Source organism: Amblyomma maculatum, chromosome 3 (genome assembly GCF_055883805.1).
Source record: "Amblyomma maculatum isolate TAMU_Amacu chromosome 3, ASM5588380v1, whole genome shotgun sequence".
NCBI lineage: Eukaryota > Metazoa > Arthropoda > Arachnida > Ixodida > Ixodidae > Amblyomma > Amblyomma maculatum.
In genome coordinates, this window is record NC_139346.1 from 57,031,529 (window position 1) to 57,042,497 (window position 10,969).

Sequence of the window (10,969 nt, forward strand, 5' to 3'; positions counted from 1 at the left end):
CATCTTATCTTTTTGCAAGGTGATCTGGGGAATATGGAAAAGTTGTCTTCATACCTGTAATACCAGGCATACAGCGTACGCTTCACAAGACCACCTGAACACTTCAGGCTTTTGACAACGAGTGTAAAAAAAAGCTTTCGTAAATGGGAGAGGAAGTTTCGGTGTTGGGAAAGGAAAGTGGATTGGAGAAGGCACCTGTGCTGCAAATCGGCACATTTCTAGCGATTGGAACGCTACATTTTTCAAGAGCGAGTTAAGAACAGCTAATGATCTGGAAAGCAGGAAATATTTGGCATATATCATCACTGTGGTTTCAGGCTTATGTTTTTGTTGATGCCCTACCAGCACTTTAGAGGTGAACAGTTGGCGCGCTCACAGAATGGCTCGGCTACGCTTCTCGCTAATTGCTCAACGCAAAGCGTTTAACTGCGCTCGAGCTCGCTATCAGTCCCGCAACGCTTTTTAAGTTGAGACAATATTTTCTAGAATGGTGGAGAAATCAAGTGTAGAAAAGCTCATCCGCTTTATGTAGTGGGAACTTTTACTGCGCAGTAGGATTGGAATAAAACAGTCGCTACATGTAATCGTGGTGGCAGTGATGAAAACCTTTAGTAAAAAAAAATAAGAGTGCAGGCCAAAAAGTGCAAGAGTGCAAAAGTGGAGTACCTTTTCCGGCAACACGCTAGAGGAAGCTGCCACCCTTACCGTTTAGCCAGAGCCCCTTGCGAATAAATCAAGCATCTAAGCAGCGCCGCCTCCTATGCCTCTTGAGTGGCGGAAAGTGTTGGGGAAGGGGTAGGATTTTTCTGACATCCCCCACCCCCACGGACTGGGAAGATTATCGAATCTACAGCAAAGCTCCCAAGAAACTTGAAGAGCTTTATATTTTCAGGTAGAGGCCAGCTTTCAAGTACATGCTACGGAAGTTAATAGACAATGGGCGCAACAAACTTTTGTGATTAATGACGAATTACTCTTCAACGATAAAAATATATCTGGCCTATTTTACATCGCGTTGTATAACAAACTGTGTTACCAGCTCAAATCGATATTATCAACAAGAACCAATTCAGGAGCCTCCTTCCGGAGCTGAAATTTCAGAATTTGATGACGAGATTGGGAGCCTAGGTTAACGGTGGCAGGCGGCTAATGTTCTAAAATGGTAAACAGGGGACAATTTTGCTTCGGTATTTAATGGTATGACGCGATCGCGTTAATGTGGCTCCCAATACTGCTTCCCATTTGCTTACATGCACCTTTCTACTAGCTAAATCAATAATAAATCCATATGTGACTGCATTATCTCGGGGATGCTTCTTAGCATACAGTACTAAGCTACTCGATTGTATTGAAAACAACCTGACGTGCAAGCAAATGCTGCAGTATCTATACCATACAAACGTGACTGAGTAGCATAGCGGCAGCGTGTACATCTCGCTATCCAATGATCCTGGTGGTTATGATCCCCATTCAAACCTCCCGTCTGATAGGAGCTCCCTCATTGGTTAATTCAGCCAGTCCCCGCAAATTATTTAAAACTGTACTTTTTATTACATTATTTAGTAATGCATTTTGCCTGTTTTCAAAGAAATATAACGCAACATTTTAGAGACTCGCAGAAAGTGGTCGCTGACTCTAACCTTATTCGAGTCTGAGCCCGTCCTGTAGTTTTTCAAGATTGTGGTTTATTATTTTCGACCAAACAACGAACCATTCGTATATAGTGACCCCGGGGCATCACACAACATAGTACCTAGAAATGAACGCCCTATAAAAAAAAATTACTTCCATAGCGCCTCTTCTAAATTAAGACCACCAGCGGCGTTTGGCGTAGGAAATCCTTTAATAAGCCTGCAACTACAAACACATTAAACCATTAAAATAAATCGACTTAACAATTTCACTCGCAACAAATGTCTTCTAATGAAGCTTTTGGCGACCTTCTGTGGCTATTTACATCAAGTATGAGGATTATTTTTCAATGACATACGGCTTCTGATTCTAAGTCATACAATCAAACCCATAGCGCCACTCAACGTTTGTTGAAGATAAAATGGAAAACACCCCTTGGCTGTGCTTTGTTGGAGAGCGGCAAACATCCCCAAGCCGTCTTATTTGATTCCGGAAATTTCACTATGCATCCCGCGACTCTAACGTGCCCCTCCGAGACTGTAAACTCCACTAAAGATTGCCATCGGCTGTTTCTATAAATATAATCCTTTATAACATGTTTTTCTCTGACTGCCTGTGATCATCCTAATAAGAAAGATTAGCTTCCTGAAAAGTAGAGCGCTAGTCGTTTCTTGCATTTTCTCGTGCGTGCTCAAAATTATTATGAAAAATGCTACTATAAGGATAGGACACAATACCTCTTAAATCACAAAAGTGGTCGAACGATTTTGTTGCACGTTTTTTTTTTTTTACTCTCGCCATCACAATTTCAGTACTTCGCTATTACCGAAGTTATCAAAAATTTACTTTGGAAAGCAATCGGCTGCCTTGCGAAGAAACAAAAAAAAAGACAATACCAAGGTAGGTAAGATTGCTACCTGGACGACTGTGAAGTAGCGAACTATTATAACCAGAAGCCCTTAGGTTGAAGCCTAAGCTTACCTACCCGTTATTGTTGATGCCGGCCGACAAACAGGCCCAGTGAAATAAAAACGAAATTGCAGGCTTGCTGTAAAGATAGCTAGTTCCCGTGGATATTAGAATGCGTTGGTGTTTTGAAGGGAACAAATGAGTATCAAAGGAATCCTGGTAGCGTAAGGACGCTTGTGAACTGTGGAGTTTTCAGGCTACTCAGAATCAGTTTCCTAAGTTCCTTAACTTCGTGTATTCTTTGCGGCGAAGAAGCATAAGGAACATCTCCCCTTTCGTTCTATCGTGCCAGATTTGTGTGGGCAAAAAGACGTTGCAGGCGTGGGCGTGACCGAATATTGAAAGCCGGTTGGGAACACGATATGAGCATGACACTCGTTTCCTGAGAAGTGCAGCAACGGAAGTGTCGGGTGCGTTACTGAAAAATAAAGCACAATTTTACATTTTGTTCGAGCACGAAGCGCAGTACGAAAACTTAAATGCAATATTAATAAAATGGCTTCGTGGATTACAATTACTTACTGTAAAGAGCTTAATACATCAATGGCGTCCATCGCGCCACTTTTGCGACGTTAAATAAGAGAACTTGAAAAATCTGGGTAGCATAAATCCGTAAAAAATATTTAAAATTATCTTAAAAGGCGATTGTTGCTGGAGCTGTCTCTGAACGCAACCTAAAGGTAATATTCACTGAAGACATGAATTGATTACGGTGAAGGTAATTGAATAGTGTAACCGTTGTCATACCATCACATCCTGGCTGCGTTCGCGGCTGGTTTTGCTCCTGTTGACAACAACAAAAAATGGTGTTATGCAAACTAAAGGGAAACACACCCCAAGAAATATGGTTGTAATTTATTTTACTGTTGTGAATTTAAAAATAAAAGACTAGTACGTACCTACAGAATTCGAACACATCTTACAAACAGGTACGTTATGCTAATCCAATGCGCCACAGAAGCGACGGGTATTGCAGTCTTGAAATGAGCTCTTATTCGTTTTGATTCAATACACTAAACATGGCGCGACGGACGCGACTGGCATGACCAGAGGATTATTGCAAGCAACTTTATTCCAGCGAACTATATTACTCTGTATGCAATTTAGTTTATGCACTGCAATGTATACTCAAAAAACATATAGCTTTATTGACTTCCTTTTTGTTGTGCGTTTTTTTAGTGGCGCCACTCAGCACTTCCGTTGCTGCAGTTTTCAGGGAATGGCAACCATGCCACCGGAACCCGCTCTATTCAATAATGGCCAGTTCAAAGAAATAAACACTGTTGAATGCACATATTACCTCCTCACATTATCTCATAGCTGTAGTGTTCATTCTCACAAACTAATTTATTAACATGACGGCTGTCACGAAATCGGCGCACATTTTTATTAGGCCGGCGCAGCGCAAAGCACGCTAGGCGCCGCATCTAAAGATGGTGACTCAAACGGGCGGAATGTGCTCGTCCTATCTGGATTTTCCGACGGCACCTAGCCAATGACGATGCGCCGCTCGACGGGAGGAAAAGGGAACGCTTCAACAAGCGAATCTAAGTGTGTGCGCGCTAGCCTTGGCGCACTGGAACAGACAGACGCGGCGCGCCCTATTTATGGAGGCTGCGTCACTTCAGTTATTCAGTCAGTGTTTAGCTAGTATTGTTGCGTATTCAGCTGGACTCCCGGGGATCACCCGCTGCTGGCAGGTCCACATACTTGCGACGAAGCGGCGCCCATTTTACATGGCGGCTAGATTGTGAATCTCGAGGCATGTCTGCAACAGTGCCCGGTGAAAAATTTGGTGTTTGTTAATTTGACCCTCTCGTGTATTGTTCAGCCTTGTAAAGCTTCTGTGTTATTGAATACCTCTTTAATTGCATGCTTAGCACCACCTTTCTGTGAACTTCTCGTCTATGCATTTCATTGTTTGTGCGAATTTCTCTGTATCCTCTCTTGCTGTGTATAAAGTTTGTTTTGTTTGTTAATTCTGACTCCGACCCTTACTCTTGCTTGAACCGGCTAAAACTGGGCACCAAACGGCCACCCTTTTATTTGTCACTACAAGGTAGTTTAATTCCGGCTGAGCTTGCCACGCAGGTCGAGGGAATCTCCTTTGCGACCGGGACAGCTACCCCTTTCAATCTAAAGGTGTCTGGGTGTGTGCGCATCATTAAGGGCGCATTGTAAATAATCCTGTAATTATCAACGGGTAAAATGGCCAGAGACGGTGCCAAGGTGTTCTATTGTGGAGACAGCTTTGTCACTGCTAGTGTAATCGTGCTGAAAATGCGGTATCATTTGCATATGCAAGAAAATAACTTCATTTCAAAAAAGAGACAAGCTATGAATATTGTACACGGCATGGAGAACGACAATGGTAGTGTTGAGCGCGCGCAGAACTACAAATACCAAAGATTTGATAAACAACCAAGACTATAGCGAAAGCTGCAGCAAAAGTCTCAGGTAAACCCTCTGCACTCCTTTACTAATAGCGTTCGCAGCAATAAAGTTACTTTGCGCATAGTAGCAAGCAATTTCCACGCTAATCTTAGGCCAAACAGAGCTCAATTTACGGCCCAATAACTTACCAACGTTGGCAAAATGCGGACAATTGTGGCCGCGAGCGTCACAGATCTCAGTATACGCAGTGCAATGCGGTGCGTGGAACTGGGCTTCAGTGCAATTGAGTATTGCTGGTTCAATTTATATCAGTTCGTTTGACAAGTGTAGGCGACTGTGTCAGTGAGAAGGTTGTTCAGGATGGTGGCGAGCCCTGAGGAGCTCGGCTCTCAAGGGGTACGAGAACGATGACCTGATTCCCGTCTTGGACACGCTTTGTGCAGGAGATATGCAAGTGGTTCTGTGACTCCGCTGCAAGGAAGAAGCATATCGAACAGATATTGGTTCTCACCGGGCGCCGTTTCCCAGAGAGACCTGCCCCCAGCACATTGAGGTGCTCCTGAAGCTTTGCAATGTCACTTCGGCTTGCACGTCCTACTAGGAGGTCGCCGAAGACAAAAACACTTACCTGACCTGCAAAGATAATTCAAACTTAATCGACCATAGGTTGACGCACAATAGAGAGCCTTAAGATGCGGAAAATAATCTTGATGTTTGAATGCTTGACTACTGTTCCTACAGTGGCAGCTATTGGTTGCGATTCCTACAGTGATATAGCCGCAACTATTGGTCATATTGTATGCGGCGAGCTAAACCTCCGACAGACCTAACTGGCATTACAGTGAGCAGCTATCTGCTTATCAGCTATCTCACTCTAAGCTCCTGTATATGCACCGCCGGGTTCCCCAGTAGTCCTGAGATTATGAACCCCACAATCGCACTACGAGGTATGTGTGCGAGCTCACGAGCCACCGCCAGTCACTTTCCAGGAGGACGTGACACGTGATGCCTTCCATTTGCTTTCTGATAGTGCTGATGTCTTCCCAAGGCTGTCTTGTCCTTCCGCCTTTGGTCTGCTACAGGCTTGTAATCCTCGCCACATCTCCAGGTTTAGCCCTGGTCGCCACTCGCCTCGCTACGATACCCCCACCTATACTACAGTGCAAGGCTAGGCTACAAGCATCATCAGCATTACCACCGGCCACCTTTCCCCTATTCCGCCGCACCGAACCATTCGCAGACCAAATGAGGACTCTTTCTCCGGTGCCGAATGGCAGCCTGACTACCCAAGCATTCCGCAGACGCTGGTCTTCATTTCCACGCTGGCGCTCATCACCTCAACCCAAAAACTAGCGCGCTGCTGCTGTGCACCAATGTACTCCCGCCTTTTTTAATTAAAAAAAGTTAACGTGGCTTTGGATGGTAAGCCATGTTTGCTTGCGGATATTGGTGCAGCTGTTTCCGTAATGATTTTAAAATTTGAACGACTTCTAGGGCACTAGGTTATATTTCAATATGCCCCTACTCCAACATTCTGTGGCGCAAAGGTGGACTCGTTACGGCTTTTGGGAGAGTATTGTAGAAGTAGTTGGGAGGAGCAGTTTTCCAACCGGAATTTAATGTCATTGTTCATTCCACCCATGACATACTTTAAATGCTGGGCTATCTGAAAACGTGTGGAGCTACCGCTGACTGTCGAATTTGGGGGGTTATTTCGAGCGGACACTTTTTCCTGGTCTCTTAGAATGTCTGTGCGATGTGGAAACTCTTCAGCGCCACTGAGGACTGTCGTTCCATTGTCGACTGCAGTGTGCGTGCAAGTATACACCTATCGCTTATCAAACCTGATACCTTAAAGTTTTAGTTTATTTGGCTGTGTTAGCATGAATGTACTTGTGCCCCATTTGATATCTGTATTGGACGGTCGTGCGTGGTTGTGGACAATCAACTCGCCGGCTGAGCCCGCTATTCTGTCAGATGGATTGAAGAAATACAATCCGATGACATTGATTGGAGTCGCTTCAACCGAACTTCAGCCGCTTAGTCAGCAGAATCGACAATAGCTTATATGAACACTAATCTCAGAATGCCAAATGAAAAACCGTGGTGAACCTCCTGTTACAATACTCATCTGTTCGTAACTTCGCCCAGCCATATGCACCGCTTCTAATTTTTTGATTCTCGCATTCGTCACATGATCGACACTGGTTACTCCCGCCCACTCCGCCAAAAGCCCTGACCAACAGGTTCGAGAATTACTCCACACTGGGGCAATTAAGAGTATTGGAGTCTTTGGGCGGCTCCTGTAATTCTGGTGCGCATGAAATACGCTAAATGATGGTTATGCGTAGGCTACTGATGTCTGAACGACATCGCCAAGGAAGAAGTATACCCGCTATATCGCATAGATGACGCCATAACTGCCTTTCTGCTGCCTCTTCCTGCGATCTGAGATCAGGTCACTGGCTCCATGATGCACTGTGCACCATGATTATAAGAAAAAATTATCCTTGTCACACCGGATGAAATTTTTAAATTACTTGTTATGCAATCGGACTTTCACAAAAGTTTAGTGAACACAAGAAACGCCTAGCTGTTTCCTGGATTACTTGCGGCTGATCGGTGTAATCCTTCATTCTGAAATATAGTAATAATTTACTCACAAAAAAGTGAGAAGAACAGTATCAGTCACACTTGTTTCTGAGGACATACAATCCGCTCCATTAGGGAAGAGAGGAGGGTGGGAGTTAAATGGTAAATGGAGAAAGAGGGCCCTTAGTGGAAAGCTATGGAGTAATTTTAACCACCTAGTGATCATTACTCTGAGATGACATCGCACAGCACACGGCCACCTCCGTTTCGCCTGCATCTAAAGGCGGCTGCCGACGGTCCGGGTCGAACCCTTGAACTCTGGAACTATAGTCGGACATCGTAACCACGTCAGAGGATACCATATAGGTGCTCCAGCTTGATTGCTGCACTCTATGCAACCCTCCAATCCACTTCAAGTAAGTCGGAATTGACCTGATGGATCCGTGTCCAGTCTTACTGCAGCATCCGCCGGTTACGTTACTTGGGTCTACAAAACGGCCGCTATCCCTTTAGCTAAAGCTTATAAAGTGGCCCTGTTTCTGCTCCGTTCTGTCATCTTGGGCCATGGACCACCGTGGGTAAAAATGAATGGAAGCGGCCGTCTGTTCACTCTGGATGCCATCAAACAACCCCTGGGTCTGTGAGCAACGCATTTTCGTCACTTCACATCCTATCACACAAAAACAAATGACCCAAATGAGCGCATAAACAGACCGTTCATTAACATGATTACAATGTATATGGCTGCGAAACAGAAGTGGGACACCATCTTGCATTTTTCTATGTACGCTTTGAATACTTCTACCGATGGGACAAAGAAAACGGCTCATTCGTTTTTACGCCGCTCCATCACACTACGTCCTAGGCATAACTTTGTCGTTTTCAGTAACTGGTGATCCTGGCATCGCAGACACCCTCTGGCTCACCAAATAATCTTGGAGCATCGACCGTCTAGTTACTCCTGACAATAGTATTTTGATTCAAGATAAACCAGGGGCTTCAAATTCCAAGTCATATAGATTTCACAAGCTTTTGTTAAGTTCAACTCTGGTCCTCACATTTACAAATTAAAGTAAAAGAGCCGAATCAATAACTACATCCAATACTTCCTTCTTTAACTCTCCTAAGTAGCCAAACCAAAGCACACTTCAAAGAAAACATAATTGAACATGTGAGCGCACATTACTGTCAAAGTCTCGACAGCTGTTGATACCATCTTTTTGAACCTGAAATTTATTAGCTTCCGTCGACTGCAACGTTCAGGTCACATCGAGGCAACACCAACAGCTAACACTCGGGAACCCATTTATCTTCCACCAGACCGTTATATCTATACATCCGGGCATGGAAACCTGAAAACCTTGCCAAGGTACGAGATGTAACGAGACGAGGTCTTCGTATCTCCAAGACTTCCACTCCTGTCCTAAGAATGGCGCTACGGTGCCACACACTGGCGCGTAGAACACCACTATTCGAAGCTCGTTCGGGTTTTTGGAATTGTATCCGTCATTGTGTGTCCGAATCAGCTCATGGCAATTCATGTTTGAGCAGGTGGTTGTATGCATTCTCGGGGAGCATTCGGATGTACTGTTTCTAGATCCTTGTCAGGCCAACGTCTATTTGTGGCAACAAACGCATCTGCATTGTTTTCCATTTCAATGCTGTCACTGTCACAGCTACCTAAGCCGAACAATAGAGCGGGATGAAAAGAGATCTAGGAAGCCTCTTACAGAACTCAAATTGCTTTGCGGGTTAATACGCCAAATTAGAAGACTGTTCGCTCCTACAAGAATCAGGCTATGCCTGTAACCATTTCATGCTTACAAATACTCTCGGTTATGGGAGCGGCAGTAATGTTTCCTTTGCTTAGCAGCATCTGCTCGACGCGGTGGTTCTCTAGTTAGGGCGCTTAGTTTACAAGTACACTCGGTTACGGGAAAGGCAGTAATTTTTCTTTCACTTAGCACCACCCGCTCGACGCGGTGGCTTTCTTGTTGGGGCGCTCAGTTAGGGATTTTAGAGACGTGTGCTCTGTCACGAACATGAACGAGGCATTTCAATGAGAGCGGACAGCAAGACGCTCGTGTACTGTGTAAGGCCAGTTGAAAGTAAGGAACTGCGGATAGTCGCAACTACCACACCATTGAAGTACGGCATTCCTTATAGTTGACGCCGCCGTAAAACGTGAATCCTGTTTGTTACCCTAAGCGACCATCGGTTATCCTCTCTTCGCACTACATGTCCTGCCCATGCCCATTTCTTCTTAATTTCCACTAGAATGTCTGTAACTTGAGTTATTTCTCTGACCCACTCCGCACGCTTCCTATCTGTTAATGTTACCCCCACCATTTTTCGTTCCATAGCCCTCTGGGTTGTCCTCAACTTAAGTAGAACTCTCTTGGAAGGGAAGGAAAGCGTAGCAGAAGGCGGCAAAAAGTTAGGTGGGCGGATGAGGTTAAGGGGTTTGCAGGGGTCAAGTGGATGCAGCTAGCACAGAACCGGTTTAAGTGGAGAAATATGGGAGAGGCCTTCGCCCTGCATGGGTATATTCAGGCTGATGATGATGAAAACGTGCAACCCTTCAAACCAAAACTCGCGCAATGAGCTTATTTCTATTTCAGACACCTTCGGACAGCGAAGGTACTTTGGACACGAGTATGTTTTTTCATTAGTGTGGCCGCGCTATAGTGCTAACTATTACACTGACAGGATAGTTACTGCACCCTTTATCGCAAGAAGTTCCTTCCTCGCGGTTAGAAAGTTGGCGTTCTCCTGTACGCCTCTGCATAGCGCTAATAGCCAAACCAGGGGTGTGCCTAGGGGGATAGTGGGGGAGTATAGAAGAGAAGAGGATGTCTTGCGAGACTCGCGATTTTCTTTCTAGTCGCCCAGGGCTTGACAAAGAAGGCAGAACTACTGAAGTCGTAGTTTTTTCATTTTGTTTTCATTTTCACCTTTGGCCCGATACCTCCAGTGTGTATGGCTTGGAGTCATAGAACGGCCGCAGGATTTGCTTTCCAACGCCGCTATCAAACATTTTTGTAGATGACATTTTCCTATAATTCTGACCCAATTCAGGCGCGTACCTCACTGCCACAAAGCACTGGTATAGAAGACAGTTAAAATCATTGCTCAACAGCAAGTGAACCATTATACAACTATGAGTGGTGAACCGGGGTTTTTATCGGTGCAAGCCTAAGATTATTTTCAATAGGAGAAGAGACCTTAATGTTACATGTCGCGAATCAGTCCTCGTTTGGCACGCTTGGGCAAACAGCGGTTTAACTATCTGCGGCGTTTACGCCCCGCCCGGGTGGCACAGTGGTTACAGCGCTCGACTACTGTTCCCAAGGGTGCGGGATCGAATCCCGGCTTCGGCGGT